This window comes from Emydura macquarii, unplaced genomic scaffold, assembly GCF_026122565.2.
Source record: "Emydura macquarii macquarii isolate MOO-44397 ecotype Brisbane River unplaced genomic scaffold, CSIRO-AGI_Emac_v2 contig_3019, whole genome shotgun sequence".
NCBI classification, from domain to species: domain Eukaryota; kingdom Metazoa; phylum Chordata; order Testudines; family Chelidae; genus Emydura; species Emydura macquarii.
In genome coordinates, this window is record NW_027133156.1 from 6,110,064 (window position 1) to 6,130,273 (window position 20,210).

Below are 20,210 nucleotides of genomic sequence, written 5' to 3' on the forward strand. Positions count from 1 at the left end.
GGAGGAAAACCAGACTAGGAAGGAGCCACAGAAGCCCAAGGTGGAGAAGGTCTGGAGAAGATGTGGATGAGGGCAGTAGCAAAGACAGCACAGAGACATTTATATTTTGGCCAGGTGTGCTGACCTTGCTGACCTTGGCCAGGGCAGTTTCCTTATACTACAGTTTGTATTGACTGATGCTGAATTTTACTAATTTCCCAGCGTAATAACTAGGGCCAAAGGCCTGAACCTTGGCAAGAGCAGTTCGAATCGAAATCGACCAAGAAGAATTCTGGTAGCGAGGAACTCAACACACTGAGAGTAGACGATAGGCTCACTGGGAAGCAAACAGGAGGCAGAAGGTGGGACAGTAGACAGACAGGCAAGAGGAATCAAAGGTGATTTCTTCAGGAGAGAGAAAACAGCACTCTGCTCAATGATGAAGGAAATTAGTCAGGATAGGGAACAGAAAGAGGATGAGAATAAGGTCCTGGAGTGGATGAGCCAGGGATCAAGGGAGGACAGGAGAAGGAGGGATGAGCCCAGTATGCCATGAGCCATATTTAAAAGCCATAAAATTCAGATGGTTGTAATAAATAAGTTGGTCTATAAGATCGAACAAATGTAGATCTTGCTCCCCGAGTATTTGCTTTTCGATGCTTCATGCTATTCAAATAAGATGAACCGGCCACAGTTGTCGCTGTATTGTTACTAACATGTCATTGATGTTGTCACATTCCTTCATTACTGTTTCTCCTCACTCCCTGCCCTTCATGACCACCACGCAGTGCAGGAAACCTTGCAATAGGGATCTTTCTATGCATGCTTTTTCGGCAGAGGTGTGTGTTTGTTTCTCTGCCTGTGTGTGTGTCTCATGGTAGAGGCTTGGAGAATATTTGCTTGCTTGTTAGAGCATGCCAAGTTTTCCCCTCAGTTTTACAGTCACTTATTTGTTCCAATCTTTATCTGTAATCTGGCTGCTCAAGCATTTGAGAAAGTCACACATGTACCACTGTAATTGTCTTTGATCATCTTAAAATATCTATGGCCAGACTGTTTATTTTCGCTCCTTTAATAAAAATCAGTAACATCAGTGAGATTCTGAGAGCTTTCCAGTGAGTCTCTGAGGAAGGCATAATGTGAACATTTTCCTGACAGATGTTTCAGAGGAGATTTACAAAGAAATTCCATGTAGGCATTATGCAAGCTTTAACCACACAATTAGAAACCACAGCAATGTTCACAAACACTCAAATGATTTGTGGCTCAACCAGAAGCTTAGCACCATTCACCTAATGCAAAGGATCTCACGTTATTGTATTAGCAAGTCAAATATTAGAGATTATACTCACTTTTTGGTCTTAGTTTTTCCTCCCCATCTTGCTCTCTTTTCTGATTACTGCAGTAAATTCTTTCTTGGAGACACCATTAGCCTTCTCAGCCTGTCATGCTCTGTGATTCTGAAGTGATTTACAGTTACAGCACTGCTGCTTTAATGTATTTTTCCTTTTTGCCTCTTCCACTGATTGAATCATGTATAAAAGCATATTAAGGAATGGATCCAGCTATCAATTTTTTATAGCTTTCTACTGTTCTATTTACATCTCCTAAAGTCATCCTCTCATCTTTCTCCTTTTCAGAAATGTATTGACCTACAAGCTGCATTCCCATTTTTGGACCCTTTACATTTCCTTAACTGCTGTGGACTGTGGATTACACACAATTCAGCAAAACAAGTTTCATGTAAATAAAGCTTTGATGATCAAGAGATCAACTTTTCCTCTCCCCTGAGGAGAGACAAAAGAAGCAGATGGTGAGAGAAAGGGGAACAACCCTCTCATCCTTACTCTGACACATTACCCTTTCGCAACGCAACAGATACATGAAAACTCCACCTCGACAAATCCCCAGCTGGGAGTGACTGCACCAGGGCAAAGAGACATCAGTTCGGTTACGCACTTCCCAGTAATATTTAACTCTCTGTCTACCTTGCACTTCTAGGATCTCCTCTTTAAAATGTTTACATATGCAGTAAATAGAAAGACAACAACTGCCTAAGTGCTAATATAAAACCCATTATACTGCCATGCTCTGACTCTCAAATTGTGCACAAAGAATTCTGCAACGTGGTTTGTGCTTCACACCAATTCCCTAGTGCCGGTGACCAGGCTCCACACGGTGCTTCCTCATTAAAGCATCAGAACCCAGGAGTCCTGACTTCCAGTAACATGCTCTTACCACTAGATCACATAATTTCTATGCCAAAGACTCAGGATCAATATCCACCCTGCCCTCTTGTTCCGCTTAAGCCTCTGGTGAGTCCTGAAGCATGAGACAATTCAAATGTACTGCGTCACAAGTTCAAGAAAGTCTATGAGAACTTGTTTTGGTTTACATATTTTACCTTCCGGTTAATCCTGACTGCATCATTGTACCTAGTATCAGATTACTTACCTTGGGCAGGTAGGCAAAGCACTACCCACATCTTGAATGATTCCCTTAAAGAAAGCCTGCCAGATGTGATAACCACAGATCAAGTAATAACAGTCTCCACAGAGCAGTCAGTTCTGAGAATAATTTGCCCCCCTCCTCCCCACAATCACTGGAGCATGAAAGAAGACAGTTCTACTAACATCATGAACTAGTATTTCAGACCCATAGCAATGACTCAGTACTATGAATCTAGACGAGGTCGGATATAGACATTCAGCAATATGTCCACAGATTTTAGCAAATGGATGATTCAGCTAATGCTGCATATTCCTGAGGACATCTTTATATCTGGAAGTAAACAAAACAAGGTGGGTGGTTGCTCGGTGACAAAGTCGGAAAATTCTTTGGATTCATTTCTCCTATATATAGCACAAAGAACTCACAAAAATGTAGGTTCCTCTGAACCTATATAGGCCCTCCTCTGCAACCATTACTAGACTAGTTGGTCAGTCATGTTACCTACGAAAAGACTCAAGTAGCAAAAGGCACAAGAATGATTATTTTAAGAAAATAGGCCAAATAAGTTTGGAAATTTCGGGAAACATCAAATCTCAGGGATGTTCAAAGGCCAGAAGGGATCTGGTAACGATATAATACATACATAATACTCACTATGTGGTAGTTCCAGGAAATATCGCAAAGGTAAACCATTGCTTGATTAAGGAACTAAAGTCACTCTTGGAAGAACCATCTTTTAGTGGCAATACTGTTTATAAAAAATGACAAAACTAATAGGATTTCCTTGCTTTAGATTCAGTAGATTATTAAAAAGCTTCCAAAGCACTCGACATACATAAATCTATCAACTATATAAATACCACAAACATGAAATAAAACAGATATAACACCTGATAACAGCTCATTAGTAACAGCAGTCAAGTTAAGCTGCTATCTAAATAAAAGAAAAATTGCATTTCTAACAAGGAATTTCCATTGTGCCCATCACCATGATATCAAGGCACATATACTAAATAAAGAAATCACAATTTTTTTCCTGCAACGGACCTTAAACTCCATTCTTCACCTGCCTACCAAAAATGTTGCCTAGTCTTTCAAGAAAAACACCCATCAGTTCACAACTTCTTACTATACAGTACAATGAACAAAAAAGGAAGATTTTAATCTTGCTTTATGTGGAAATCACTACACAATCCAAATGATGGAATCACTACTGACACTTAATAAATACCATGCATTTTACAGAAATACTATACTCAATGTTGAATAACCATAATTAGCTCTTAAATGGCCCTTTACATTCTCATATTGCAATTCTCTTCTTTTGCTCCAATCACTTTCAGGGTAGCATGTTTTCTTTCCTACTAATATCCACATCAGTGCATTAAAATCCATAGAAAGTTCTCTCTAGTTTCTCACTGTAAATCATCTTATCATATTTTGAATGAAGGATATAACATAAATAATAGTTTTGTATTCTGCATATTTATCGCCTATGAAGAACCTGATTTTTCCCCAGCAGCTGACTAATGGACTGTTTACTCTCCTATCTCCTGGATGCAGGTATAGCTTTTACTTCTTTCTACCAACCATCAAACTCTTGATGTTTTAAGGATTCTGCAGGATATAAAAATATTTTCTTCTTTTAACTACTCTTTTCAGATTCTCAAGTGTCTTCAATACAAACTGATCAGGAAACAGTCATTTGCAAAAGACAATACTCTTTCCAAAAGAAGACTTGGTCAACAAAAAGTACTTTAATAGAAAAATCAGTGTCTGGGAAAAGGCAAAGTGATATGAATTATGGGGCAATATACATTTGATTCAGATTTTTCTTCACAAACTTATGTATGAATATAATTTATTTGCTTCACACTTTTTACATTGATGAACATTTTAAAACTAAAAAATATGGTAACTAATAAAAGTGATTACTGTGGAAAACTATATACATACATACATACATACATACATATATATATATATATATATATATATACACACACACACACACACACACACACACACAGATTTTGGATTCATCATCTTCTTAAGAGTCTAGGACAATCTGGAACACCTGAGACTATTTTTGCTCATTAGTTACCCCGGTTGCAAACAGTCACAGTCTCCCAAAGAGAATCTGCATGACAAGTGCTCACCATTCTTGTTAGGTAAAGTAAATTAGACTGATTTGTGCTACCATCCCGTCACATCTGGCAATTGCTTGCTTCTAAATCCACAATTAGCCATGAAAGCTACAAACATGAGGAGCCAGCTAGTGCAGATTCTCCTGCTGCCAACTGAACTCTTAATCAAATACGGTGCTGTCGTCATCCTAGCACTACTGCCAGCTTGGTGAAATTTAAACTCTCATCTGACTAACAGCTCTGAAATCACGCCTTGTTACCACCCCCCAAAAAAACCTGTGAAGTGATGTCAGCCTCCTCTAAACTTTTAAACAGCAGCAAAGACACATTCAGATGGAATTACTGGGATCAACGTTGCAATTTAAACTCTTCACTGAAATACCATTGATTTTCTTGTACAGATAGCTGGGTTTCTCCACCACCCTCCACCCTCGCCTTTGCTTTCTTTGTTACCAACCCGAAGCCCTGACTTTCATTACCCTCAGGAAAAGATACAGGTACCATACTCCACATTGCTTCAAGAAATTTATTTCTTTATAAATGCTCTGACTCCTGTGTTGCAGCTTCCATAATATTCAACATTATTAGTATTTTATAAGTAGCATTCATCAGTTTTGGTTTTTTAACTATTTTTAAGTTTCAAAAACATTATTCTGCCTCAGCTCCTTCAAAACAAACATGCCTGCACACACATGCACTCTTCAAGACTTTCTATAAAAGCAAGCAAGCTTACCTCTCAGTGAGCTAAACAATATTTATATACCAAAACAAAAGCTGTTGTTTAATATGAAACAGCACACGTGTGTAAACATACATGCGTGAGATGCTCGGGTGCTCATTTGCATACTAACAGCCAGAATTTCTTTCCAGCTCACTGCTATTTCATTGAAGCGCTGGGGTCTGAGCCCTGGGAACTGACCCAGACATTTGGTCGTGCTTGAGTGAGAACAGAGTTCTTTGTGCTTTGCATGCACACAGAAATTCAGGCACAGTGGAATTTCTAGATGTTGAGAAATCTCCCTTACTGTCATCATCTGCATTAGATTCAGCTATCGCAAAATTAGGACCTTATCAAACTGCCATTGAAGTCAGTGGCAAAACCCCCACAGAATTTGATGGGAGTAGGATTGGGCTTATATTTTAAAATCCTTTCCAAAATTCCTTTCCCTTCCTCTTGCACCTGCTATTTCCCCCCTGCTTTGTTAATCACAGATTCTTCTCCATTGCAAACTCTCTCATCTGAGTTCTTTTCTTTGCTTTCATTCAGATGACAAAAATGGTTCTGAAATGAACAAGTTTTATTTCTGGATAATGTCTGGTTTGGGGAGTGGGTAGTGCATTGGATTAATGCAATGCTGGCATCAACCTTTCACCTTCAGGAGCCTGCGTTCTGACATCAAAATGAAAATGAGCATGTTCCTCTTATTCTCTCCCTACTTATTAGTGGACAGTTACCCTCATTGAAAAGTTACCTTACAAGTTGGTGTAACTCTCCACCATCTGCAGCCTGCACTTAAGGGAGGCCCAGGACGGAAACAGAGGAATGCTGCAGGTCAGGATTGAGGCGCACTGAAAGAGATATGTCTGGATGTGTGTGTGCAAAGCAACAGTCTGCACCAGCACTATCAATCTTTCACTTTCAAAAGGTCTATGTTTAGCCAATGTTAAAGAAAAAAATAGTAAATGTGAACATTTTAAAAAGTAAAGATATACTGGAAAATGTCAGGAGAGAAATATGTTCATAGATTTGTAGATTTTACAGACAGAAGGATCCATGATGATAATCTAGTCCAGTGGTTCTCAATCAGGGGTATGTGACCACTGGGGATACACAGAGGTCTTCCAGGGGGGTACATCCACTCATCTAGATATTTGCCTAGTTTTACAACAGGCTACATAAAAAGCATTAGCGAATCTGTACCAATTAAAATTTCAGAGAGACAATGACTTGTTTTATACTGCTTTATATACTATACACTGAAATGTAAGTACAATATTTATATTACAATTGATTTATTTTATAGTTATATGGTAAAAATGAGAAAGTAAGCAATTTTTCAGTAATAGTGTGCTGAGACATCTTGGTATTTTTATGTCTGATTTTGTAAGCAAATTTTTAAGTGAGGTGAAACTTAGGGTATGCAAGACATATCAGACTCCTGAAAGGGGTATAGTAGTTTGAAAAGGTTGAGAACCACTAATCTAGTCTAATCGCCTGTGTGATGCTTTCTGGAATATAAGTGATCATTTATATTATTATTAAAACAAATGTGACAAAATTGCAATGTCAGGTACCATTGGAAAGGTTATAATTTGCTAAGTATGATAATATTGTTTATGGGTATGTATCATCATTGTATTGTAAATTATGGATATGTGTGATATGATTATGGATTAGTGTCAGCACTGACGACTCATCGAGGGCTATCAACTATACAATGAATCCAGTGAAAGATCTCAGGAGCTACACTTTATGAGTCATCAGGACATATAGGAACATGCCTATGGACAGGAGACTCTGAGGCTTTTCCATGCCACATGCTGTGTGGCTGTGTCTGGGACAAGCCACGTGGCAAAGAGACATAAAAGGCAGCTGCACCATCTCCATATTGTCTTCATTCCTGATTCCTATCTCTTGATCAACTATTCTACGTCTGAAGCTGTGAAAAAAAGACTGAGAGCCATTCACGTACAGATTGTAAACCAGAGGAACTGTACAAGTCTGCAAACTCCAATACTGCTAAAAATCTGATATATGTGGAATTTGAACTAATTTATATGTATCTAATTGCTTTGATCATTTAACATCTCTCTTCTTATTTGTTTCTTTCCTTTTATAATAAACCTTTGGCTTTAGATACTAAAGGATTAGCTGACAGCATGATATTTGGGTAAGAACCAAACCTATATTGATCTGGTAATGTGGCTGATCCTTTGGGGATTAGGAGAACATTTTGGTAAAGTGAATAGAGTTTTTAAATAATTTCTCTCTTTAATGGAGCTAGTTGCTGATTGGAAGCCAGAGACTGAAATGCGATAAAGGGGGCTGTGTTACTTCTTGTTTTAGCTTCTTAATAACCAGTGTGGGGAATCAGGAGCACTGTGTATTGCTGGTTGGGGAATCGAACTTCAGTGTTAGCCATCAGTTTTGAGATAATCTGCTCTCTTTTTACGGCCTGCCCTGACCTTGGCATTTTCAGGTGGGCTATCCTAGGCAGAGATGGGTCACAGCCTGTATAACACATGGAATAGCACCACAAATCCAGCTACAATTAACATCCTTAGATTTCAATTGAAGATGCAATAAATTAGCTAGTCCTGCTTAGAGATCCAGTAGTAATTCACTGAACAAACATGAACATCTGAGGTGGTGATTGTAGCCTGGTTCTTTGCTCCTAGATCAGGTGGAGATGGACATATTCCTGACGTGATGCTCACAGATCTTAGGAAGGGGGAAGATGATTTGTTTTACTGCATCAGCAATTCCTGCCAGTGTTTTCTCGGGGGGAAAGCGGTGTTAATATTTATATTAGTTCAGTGCCCAAAATATGCTAGGCAATGTATAAAGATAGTAGCAAGAATCTAAGTTCTAAAGGGAGCCCTATATCCTCAACGTGGTGTAGAACTGCACTAGGTTACATAGGCTCGTAGATGCAAACAAGGTGCCAAGAAACTGCTACTGGAAGGACACAACTGCATTCTATGAGAGAAAAGTTGTTTCACACTGAAACAGAGGAGAGGAATATGTTTAGAGAGAGAAATTAGTGATTTTTCACTGGCATGCTTTCCTGGGACTAAAGACATTTCTTTACTGCTGCTTGCTCAATGACCAAAACTGCTCTCAGGGCTGGTCATATTTGTCCGAGGATCAACTTTTGATCAGAATACCCCGAAATGGTTGTAAACTAGTGGCTGAAATTCAAAGGGGGAAGTGTCTCTAACATATTTTACGTAGTGGAGAGTTTTGCATCAGGTGTGGCTCATGGTGTTTGTTATATTCAGTATTCCAGTACTAAAAAAAGAAGTGCCAGAATGCACTACTAAATCTTCCAGTAAGTGGTAGTACAGACTGGACCACGACTACGCCTGATTTGTTTATGCTGTGTGCCATACACAATAAATACATTAACACAAAGCATTAAATAGTGATGTAAACAACAGGATGTCTATACTAGTGCAATCTATCTGTCCCAAAATTACTTTTAAGTAACATCTCTGTTATAAATGTTAACTGGAAACCATTATTATCTGTAGTCCTCTCATTAAATTTTTCAAAGGAATTCTAAATCCTGAGGTCTTATTAACCTATCTTTTATAAAAGCAGCGTGATAAATTTTTCTTATTATCCTTTTTCCTGGACTTATATCTCTGATCTGTAAATCCATGTATCCCCTTGACCTTCTGATGTACACCTCAGATTACGCAGAGCCTGAGGCAAAATTCACAATGCTTGAGAAGTGCTATCTTAATACTGCGTTTCCTGGATTTCTAACTTTTTATATTTTTTGACTAATTTTCCTGAGAGGTAATATTCCAAATCATTGATACAATGCAAATCATTGATACATGCCTGAAACCTTAACTTCAACTTTCTTAAATTTGTGTGTGGGAATATAGGTATACACTAGATTGGGTTATGGTAACAGTAACTACCGCCAAAAATAAAGCTATTGCTCTTCTGTGATTTGACTTTCATGGTCACTGTGGTAAATTGTGTGTCATGTCTTTGTGACAAGCTGTAATATGATTCTTTTGGATTGTCATTCCCTGCTACTACACTATTCCTCACCAAACAGAAGATTTCCTAAAAGTAATATTTCAGCATTGTGGATGGATTATTCTATAGTTATCTAAGATCTTTGGAGGGATTAATCATGGTGAAAGATGTTTACAGTCTTTAATAATCCTTGTGATGTTTTCTCTTTCTGACTGCCAGTCATTTTATTATTTCTTTTTAATTTAGGCCTCTCCAATGGAAAGTCGGTAGTTACTGAATCTTTAGACAATGGAAAACACTGGGAGCTGTCTCCACGGATTATATTAATGTTTTACCTTAGGCAGATGCTCATTATTTATTAATGCATATTGGAGGGTCAGAGTACGGAGTCAGATATGTACTGGTGCAAACTGGACTGAGGGTCTTATTTTGCCGACAGAAGTTCCTGTTGCCAGGGGCTATACTCAAAGTAAATTTTTCTAATTTGCACCATAGAGTGAATTACGTTTTCCATCTAATTTTTTTATTTTCAAAGCAATTCTCTACTCTGCCAACCTCAGGATGATTTATTTCAAGCATTACTTCTTTTGGTGTTGCTGCTCTTTACTCTAATACATGCAACAGTCCAGCCAGTACTAAAGAAATCTGCATTCAACACTAGTGTCCCATTACTGCCAAACTTAAGTCAGGCCCTAAAAATCATGAGACTGGCTTAAAAATCATGAGATATTGGAACAAATTAATTTGGGGTTATTTTTATTTGCCCTCTGGTTTGAGCCTTCAAGTTGCACTTGCTTCATGTTTTCAAGCTTTTCTCTACCACCATGAGAACTAGAAATTTACTTTTTGTTTCTTTTTTTCAATGAAAGCTGAAATGATCATACAGTGACTTCATTCTAGGAACTGAGGCACTAAGAATAAACACCAAACATTGTGAGACTTACAGTACAGTCACAAGAGCAAACTATCCCACTGTGTAGGAAAGATAGGACATATGGCAAGGGGTGACCACCTAGGCTTAGCCAGGAGACCATCTATGATCTGAAACTCAAAAAAGAGTCCTACAAATAGTGGAAACTAGGTCAAATTACAAAGGATGAATATAAACAAATAACACAAGTATGTAGGGACAAAATTAGAAAGGCCAAGACACAAAATGAGATTAAACTAGCCAGAGACATAAAAGATAACAAGAAAACATTCTAAAACTACATTAGAAGCAAGAGGAAAACCAAGGACAGGGTAGGCCCATTACTCAATGTGGGGGGAGGGGGAGACAATAACAGAAAATGTGGAAATAGCAGAAGTGCTAAAAGACTTCTTTGTTTCAATTTTCACCAAGAAGGTTAGTAGCGACTGGACATCTAACATAGTGAAAATGAGGTAGTATATGAGGCTAAAATAGGGCAAGAACAAGTTAAAAATTACTTAGATAAGTTAGATGTTTTCAAGTAAGTAAGGCCTGATGAAGTACATCCTAGAATATTCAAGGAGTTGACTGAGGAGATATCTGAGCCATTAGTGATTATCTTTGAAAAGTCATGTAAGACGGGAGAGATTCCAGCGGACTGGAAAAGGGCAAATACAGTGCCAATCTATAAAAAAGGGGAATAAGGACAACCTGGGAAATTATAGACCAGTCAGTTTAACTTCAGTACCCGGAAAAATGGAGCAAATAATTAAGCAATCAATATGAGAACCCCTAGAAGATAATAAATAAGAGTCAGCATGGATTTGTCAAGAACAAATTGTGTCAAACCAACCTGATAGCTTTCTTCGACAGAGTAACAAGCCTTGTGGATGGGGGAAGTGGTAGATATGGTATAACTTGACTTTAGTAAGGCTTTTGATACTGTCTCACATGACCATATCATAAACAAACTAGGGAAATACAATCTAGATGGAGTTACTGTAAGGTGGGTGTACAATTGGTTGGAAAACCATTCCCAAAGAGTAGTTATCAGTGGTTCACAGTCAAGCTGGAAGGGCATATTGAGTGGGGTACCACAAGGATCAGTTCTGGGTCTGATTCTGTTCAATATCTTCATCAGTGATTTAGATAATGGCACAGAGAGTACACTTACAAAGTTTGCGGTGATATCAAGCTGGGATGGGTTGCAAGTATTGGAGGATAGATTTAAAATTCAAAATGATCTGGACAAACTGAAGAAATGGTCTGAAGTAAATAGGATGAAATTTAACAAGAACAAATGCAAAGTATTCCACTTAGGCACTTAGGAAGGAACAATCAGTTGCGTATACAAAATGAGAAATGGCTGTCTAGGAAGGAGTACTGCAGAAAGGGATCCAGGGATCGCAGTGAATCACAAGCTAAATATGATTCAACAGTGTAACACTGGGGCAAAAAAAGCAAGCATCATTCTGGGATATATTAGAAGGAGTATTGTAAGCAAATCATGAGAAGTAATTCTTCCGCTCTACTTCACACTGATTGGCCTCAGCTGGAGTATTGTTTCCAGTTCTGGGTGCTACATTTCAGGAAAGATGTGGACAAATTGGAAAAAGTCCAGAGAAGAGCAAGAAAAATGATTAAAGGTTTAGAAAACAAGACCTATGAGGGAAGATTGAAAAAATTGCATTTGTTCAGTCCAGAAAAGAGAAGACTGAGAGGGGACATGATAACAGTTTTCAATTACATAAAAGGTTATTACAAGGAAGAGGGAGAAAAAATGTTCACTTTAGCCTTTGTGAATAGGAGAAGAGGCAATGGGCCTTAAATTGCAACAAGAGCAGTTTAGGTTGGGCATTAGGAAAAACTTCCTAACTGTCAGGATAGTTAAGCACTGAAATAAATTGCCTAGGACGGATCTCCATCATTGGAGATATTTAAGAGCAGGTTAGACAAACACCTGTCAGGGATGGTCTAGATAATACTTTGGCCTGATGTAAAGTGCAGGGGGCTGGACTAGATGACCTCTTAAAATCCCTTCCAGTCCTACGATTCTATAAGAGCTGGCAATACTGCATTCTTGCAAATTACCACCCGGATTCTAACCTTCCTTTCCTCAGCAAACTCTGCCTTCCCATTCAATATTTAGATGAAGGTATTGGGAGAAACTAGGGAGAAACTGCCAGCTTTCCAAATGCCTGGCTCAGACCAGCACTTGATTGAAGAGCGGCTGGCTGAAGCTGCCCTCAGACAAAATGGAGGTGATGCTGGTGAGAAGAGGAAAGTGTTTTGAAAAGCTCCCCTTCACTACTACAGTCCCCATTGGAAGGCATCTGCCCTCAGATTGTTAGACCAGTTCACAGCCTTAGGGGTCATTTTAGATTTCGCACTGCACTTCGACACACAAATAAGCAATGGTGGCAAAGAACACCCACTTCCACTCGGTGCTGGCTAAAAGACTACTCCTGATTTTTCCAGGCACAAATTGGCCATGATGGTCCAATAGTTCGTTACTTCCAGGCTCAATTACTGTTCCTCAGAATGAGGAATGAAACTCAATGAACTGAGGAAACAGCAGCTAGTTCATAATGCAGCGGCTCATCCACTCACTAACATAGGCTACTGGGAACACATCATCACAATTCACTGCTCCCTACACTGGCTACCCATTGAATACAGAATCCAGTTGAAGATGATGGTACTGATTTTCCAAGTCCTGCATGGTATTGACCTTGGCTATCCAAGAGATTGCCTCTCTTTCTGTGATGACCACAACCTTAATTTTCTAGTGAAGAGAAGCTGTCACAGCTTCCAGCTAAAGAGGGGAAGACTCGTATCCTCAGGAGACAGAAACTCTTAGATTAGCTGGGTCAAGACCCGGGATCTCGCTTCCAGATGAAATCTTGTCTGCATGCAGAATTACATGAACACTCTCAAATACATCACCATTTCTCAGTCTATGCATATTGTGTGTGTATATATTATAAGCACATGCACACACATACACCCTCCCAATAACTTAAGCTTGTAACTGTTGGCTGGGCTGGAAAAGGGAGATCTTTCTGTGTATTCAAGTTTATTTTTCATAGAAGGCACTCAGAAACCACCATGACAGGACACCTTATAAAAATTAAGATAATTAAAGATAGGCCTGGTCTACACTTACCTCTGCGATTCGGCAGCAGTCGACGGGACTTACACAAAGTACGCAAAGAACTTGCATAACTCCCATCGACTGCTGTGCTTTTCTTCTGTGCGCTGTCTTCACTGCACTGCGCCGACAGAAACCACGTTCCTGTTGACGCTGTGCTACGCCACTTGTGGGGGTGGATTAATAATAGCGACTTCTGGATCGACTGAGCAGGTCTTCACTGACTGCTCAGTTGATCCAGATAAGTCAATCTGACGGCAGCGACTTTGCCGCCATCAGTGTAGACATAGCCATAGATAACAATGCTTGATATTAAAATTCATCAAAGGTTTTTACTGTTATATGCATTTTACAGTGCCATTACTCCTGGCAGCCTATTAAGTTTTTTTGTATTATGTTTAGTATTAAGTTCTTAAATCAAATGTCACCCTAGGGAAGAGCCTTTATAAATATTGTAATTTCTTGCATATTTAAATTAGTAAGGCAAAGCAATATCATGGCAAAAGAATGATGATTGTCATGTCAACTATTAGCCATATAACAGGGACCCTGGCCTGGTTTTCTTTTCAGCAAAGTAATAAAAATATAAGTACATTTATTTTGCATGTCACAGACATCAGCCTTTCAAAACAGAGTGGGATTTAACTACGCTTTTCTGTCCTGGGTATATGAAGAATGCTCATGCCCATCAAGTAAGCGAATGGCTCTGGTACAGACTTTTTCCTTTATTTCACTGAGTATTTCATGCTCTTCAAGAAAAAGGCTTTATATGTTGGTCTAAATACAAATGCTACAAAATGTGTTTTGATTATTTTTTCTCCAATCTCCATGAAATGATCAGATACAATTTTTATTTGGAGAATGAAATCTAAATATGAAGACAATCTGCCATTCCACACAAACCTAGAGAGTATGGCCATCCCAGAATTTTAAATGTCCCAGTCTTCCAGAGGAAGAAGTCTTCTCAGCTGAGTGATATTCTGTATGGAATCACACTGAACCGTACAAGATCTCAGATCGTGGCTGTCTCTCAGTCCAAAATAACTATTTTAAAAATATGTTGGGAGTGATCTTTTTTTTTTTTTTTAAACTTCCCACCGTTACATTACAGCAGCATCAGTGAAACAGCATTGTAATGTCATTTTTAGAAACATCACCTCTCAAAGGCAGTATACATAGAAATAAAGTCAGAAACATGGCATTCTTCCACACTCCTGAGTGCAAACATCTAATACTACTTTGCACTTATAATACATAATGCCTTTAGCCCAAAAACCTCAAAATGTGATAGGTATGGGTAGGTAACCTTTTTTTCATGGCATTGTGCAGGGATCACAGCTGAGAGGTCCCATCCAACCTAAGCAAGGATGTCCCCATTAAAAGGTGGTACTCTAACCCATTCTGCAAGAGCTAGAGTTTCACTTTAGCAAGAGTGAGTGGAGGTTAGGAAATTTTTTTAGTGAAAAGCACACTTTTCTTGAAACTACAAAGTTAAAGCTTCCTCCTGCATACAGGAGACCTTGGATCAGAGCTCTTGACCGACTTTTAGATAATTTGAGGACAGGGTCACAACACTTAAGAATAAACCACAGACAGTAAGGCAAAAGTTATATGAAGTTGGCAGGCCTGCCACCTCTTCTTGTAAGGTCTGAGGCCTTGTTTTTTTTGGCTAAGTAGTAGTCGCCATAGTAGGAGAGACAGCAGCCATAAACTAAGAAGCATGTGGTCACATCTTCAAATCCCCATCTAAATTCAACGAACAATGTAATATCAGGCTGTTAAGAGGGCATTACTTCTTAATGGTATCTACCACCACCAGAAAAAGAAACAGATCTTAAGATGTTTAAAGAAAACTTTCTTTGATACATTCTGTCTAGCCAGGAATCACTTAACAGTTGTGACTGTGAAATCCATACCTTTTTATTGTTTTGTCTTTATAGTCCTCATTTCCCTATTGTTTATGTGTATGGTTTCTCTCTGGTTCTTTGGTTGTTACTATCTGTTGCATAACTAAGTGTGCAATATTTAAATCAACTGAGATGGTCGCGTATGATTGGTTAAAGAATTATTTCACAATATATTAGGATTGGTCAAAGAATTATTTTGTAATATTTTAGTAAAATGATTGGTTAAGGTATAGCTAAGCAGGACTCAAGTTTCACTATAAAACTGGTCTACACTACGAAGTTAGGTCGACGGAAGCTGCCTTCCATCGACCACATAATGTATGCATCTCCACTGCCAGGTCCCTTTGCCGACCTAGCTCGCTGTAAACACTGACTTAATTGATCCATCTCCACGAAAGGCGTAGCACTAAAATCAAAGCAGATGGGTCAACTGAGTGGCAGTTTAGGTGGAGCATTGCATTAATCAACATCATTGGCCTCCAGGAGGTATCCCACAATGCTTTGCTGTGACCGCTCTGGATATTGTTTTCAACTCCACTGCACCACAGCCATATACACAGGAAAAAGTCCCTTCCCATGTCAAGTCCAAGGAAATTTTGATTACCATTTCCTGTTTATTCAACATGGGGAGCTCACCAGTACAGCTGATTATGGCGACTGAATGCCCCAAACGTGCTCCAGCGTGGAGTAAACCTGAGCTGTTACATCTTACTGGTCTGTGGGGAGAAGAATCAGTTCAGGCACAGCTCTGGTCCAGCAGAAGAAACTTAGATATCTATGAAAAGATCTCGTGGGGCATGTTTGGAGAAGGTGTACAACAGGGACATGCAGCAGTGCCATGTGAATCAAAGAACTTAGGCAAACAAGGGAGGTGAACAGCCGTTCTGATTTGGCACCAATGACATGCCACTTCTACAATGAGCTGCATGTGATGTCTCAGTGGTGACTCCACAACTGCCCCCAGAAGCAGCATGGATACTTCGGGGGAATCTGGGTCCCGGGCCAATAATGATTAAACTGTGGATGAAGAAGAGGAAGAGGAGAAGGAGGAGAATTGGGGGTGGCAGAGTGGGGGATCCATTCTCCCTGACAGCCAGAATCTGTTTTTAATTCCGGAACAGTCCAGCCAGGCGCAGGACAGCATCATGGCTGACTGTGGTGCCGGGGAAGGCATCTCTGCTGAGTATGGAATTTCAATCAAAGAGTTGGGGTTACATCCTCTAATGAGTTCTGTTTAATATGAAATAAAATATTACGTGGAGTGGGCATTGGCTTCTCTGTAGGTGCTTCAGCTATGCGGAGGGTTGCCCCTGGAAAAGACTGTTTATATGCACATGGATGGCCTGAGAATCCTCCATGGAGATCTCCAGAAAACTTCCATGGAGGTAACTCTGCAATCCTTTGCAAAAGTTTTCTGGGGATAGTGGTCTTATTTCTTCCACCGCGCTAGGACACTTTCCCACACCACTCCATTATTAAATCTGCTGGCATCATTGCAGAACACAGCATAGCAGCATAAGGAGCAGGTCTGTACCCAGAAACCTGTAGCATCTGCTCCCTTTCTGCCTGTGTTACCCTCAGGAGGCTAATATCATATAGGATCACCTAAGGGAGACAGTGGAAGTTTTCATTACACATGCTCATATCGCAAACAATAGTGCGTGTGCTCCCCAACCCAGGCTGGTTTCCGGGTCCCTTAACAATAGTTTGCCTAACATCAGGTTGTTTTGGTTGGCATCGATCTGGGTATGGATGTTAATATGTTTTCTCCTTGGCCAGTTTTCCCCACCCCACTCTCAGAGCTGCCTCAGATAAAAACCTCATAAAAACCACTTTGTGCTGGTCCTTATTCACGTTGCTGAAGGAAGAGGGGCCTTGTCCACGAGACATTCTGATTTCCCAAAACTGGAAGCACTAGTCCCTTACTCACCATGGCTGGAACACCAAACTGGCTTGTAGAATAGGCAGGGATTGTGAATCAGTTCTACCGTGCACTTGGTAATAAAACGATGAGCGATTTATACATATCAACCTTGCATTTTACCCGTGGTGTGCACTGACAATGGTTGCATTGTGCTTTGCATGCCTTACAGGGGAAAGTGTGGTCTTCAGTGCATCCTCCACTCCTGCAGAGAGGCTGTCACAGGTTTAGAAGGTGTAAAAAGAAAACTCAGGATGACATGTTCAATGAGATAATGAACACATCTGGGACAGCTGACAAGGAGCTAAGAGCCTGGAGCATTTCATTGTCCGTAAAACTGGACACGGACAGCAGCCCAGGAGCATGAGCAATGCAGGATGAGATGCTGTGGATAAGAAGGGACCAGTCAGACATGTTGAGGCATCTGGTTAAGCTGCAAGAACAGCAGCAGCAGGATAGACTCCCTTTGCAGCCCTGCAGAACTGCCAGCAGCAATCACTCTGTTCCCAAGCCCCCCACCCCCAAAACGTTCCAGGAGGAGAGTGGACAAGGTGCAGTATGTGCTCCACTCAACACTGGGGGAGGGCAGTAAGAAGAGAAGACGGCCATTCTGAAACCTGTTAATGTGCAATCTTCAGTGCTTGCACAGACAAGCTGCATTTGTTTCTCCCCATCAAATTTTATTAGGATGGCTACTCAAAGATAAATTATTTTCCTTTCCCTTTACTGTTGCCATTGTACAAGAAAATTCAATGTTTGTGTGCTGAAGTACTCTTTATTTATTACAGTCATGAGTGCTGTTGCAGAACAGGAGGTGCAGGGACAGATGACGGCACGGAGGGGATGGTATGGGAGGCACAGCACAGATAAATGGTGCACATCACTTTGGCTTATTACAGAAATGAGTTTTCAAAGCCTCCCTGAAGCGCAGAGCCCCTCATTAGGCTCCCCTTGTTGCACTGATATCTGGCTTCTCAAAGTTTGTGCCCAGCCTATCCGCCTCCACGACCCAACCCAGTGGAAACTTCTCTCCCTTTGTCTCGCAGACATTATGGAGCACACAGCAGGCAGAGATAACAATGGGGATGTTGCTTTCACTCAGGTCTACCCTAGTGAGCAACCTGCGCCAGTGAGTCTTTAAACATCCAGAGGCACATTCCACCACCAATCTGCACTTGCTCAGCCTATTATTGAACTGTTCCTTATCAGTGTCCAGCTGCTCAGTGTATGGCTTCATGAGCCCCGGGAGCAAAGAGTAGGCTGGGTCTTCCAGGATCACTTCTGGCATTTCAACATCATCAGTGGTTATATTTTTTAGTCTGGAAAGAAAGTGCCTGCTTAGAATTTTCTGAATAGATCAGAGTTCCTAAAGATGCACGCATCATACATCTTTCCCGACCATCTCATGTTGTCCCACGTTGATGTTGGTGAAACGCCCCCCCCGTGATCCACCAGCGCTTGCAACATCATGGAAAAGTATCCCTTTCTGTTCAAGAACTCTTTGGCAAGGTGGACTGGTGCTAAGATAGGGATATGCATGCCATCTATCACCCCACCACAGTTAGGGAACCCCACCACAGCAAACCCATCCACTATGTCCTGCACACTTCCCACACTCACTACACTTCTTAGCAGAAGTCTATTAATGGGCCTGCACACTTGTATCAGAGCAGATCACACGGCGGATTTACCAACTCCGAATGGATTCCCAACTGACTGGTAGCAGTCTGGGGTTGCCAGCTTCCACAGAGCGATGACCACTCGCTTCTCCACTGTCAGAGCAGGTCTCATGTCAGTATTCCTGTGCTTCAGGGCTGGAAGAAAGCTTCGCACAAAGTTCCAGGAAAGTGGCCTTACGCATCCGAAAGTTCTGCAGCCACGACTCATCATCCCGTACCTTCATAACAATGTGATCCCACCAGTCAGTGCTTGTTTCCTGCTCCACCATGTTCAGCTGCTACGTGACAGACAGCAGCAACCAGGAATTGTTTTGTTCTATAGCTTGCAGCAGGACTGCCTGAGTAACATCGCAATTTTCTGTGCTGCGGCTCCTCTCTCAGCCCTGGAAATAATGCAAAATAAGTCGCGGGATGTTGTAATGCTCACAATGAGAGTGCAGATCTGAGCAGGCGCCATGCTTCCCTGGCAACGGTGTACGTGCAGCAGAGCCAGGGTTTCAAACACAGGCGTGAAACAGTATTGGTTTGGTTGTTGCTGATATCAGGGGAGGGAGGGATGAAACTGCCTCACGGGAGGCTGAAGACTCTCCCAAAAGTCCCTGCGGCTGGTTGCACTATGGGATAGATACCCACGATGCACTGCTCTGTGTATTGATACAAGCGCGGCTGGTGAGGATGTGCTCTCCTAACGCAATGAGCGTGCTGTGATCACGCCCAACTGACTTCATTAGTTCGGCAGCTGGATGTCGACTGAAATTACATCGACGTCCCTTCGCAGTGTAGACATACACAACAAATTTCTGGATCTATGGGTAACCGAAGTAATAAAATACTGATCTCAGCTTCCAAGACACACACACAGTCCTCACCAGAGGCTACACTAATGTTTTCAGTCTCAACCTATTTGCATTTCCCTCTTCCTGTTTCCCTCAAAAAGGTCCCAGTAAAGAGAGACTATGAAAGTGGCCCAAAGCAAAAGGTTTTAGTAACTGATTTCATCCTCTTCTACCCCCATGTAATAAATAGGAAAAAGCTTTATTTCATAAAAGGAACATCACCATTTTTCATTGTTGATATGGATTCAACTGAGGTAATTAAGGTATTCATTTTCCCTAATATTAGTTAGAGGCAAAACTGTGACCACAACTTGCTGGGTCCTACTGCCCTGTCCTATTAGACTTAAATCCCTGTTTTACAAAAAATAACAGAATATTTTAAAATATTTTATTAAAAGAAACACATACAAAATTAGGCAACTCATGATATTAATCTATAGCATGATCTGCAAAACACTTACTACCAATTGTAGTGATAATTACCATGAGCAGTACACCGATTTCAATGCCCA

General features: G+C 40.5%; 1 protein-coding gene across 2 annotated transcripts in view; it reads right to left on the minus strand.

Moving 5' to 3' along the window:
* The window catches only part of ANKRD6 (ankyrin repeat domain 6), a 102,362-nt gene that overhangs the window by 50,383 nt on the left and 31,769 nt on the right, over positions 1–20,210 (minus strand). Inside the window, exon 1 of one of the 2 annotated variants that reach the window (XM_067530023.1) lies at positions 1,332–1,589. The exons of the other annotated variant lie outside the window; for it this stretch is intronic. The gene's annotated coding sequence lies outside the window, so the exon portion shown is untranslated. Of the gene's footprint in view, positions 1–1,331; positions 1,590–20,210 lie in introns of those variants that run through there. 2 annotated transcript variants of the gene reach the window in all.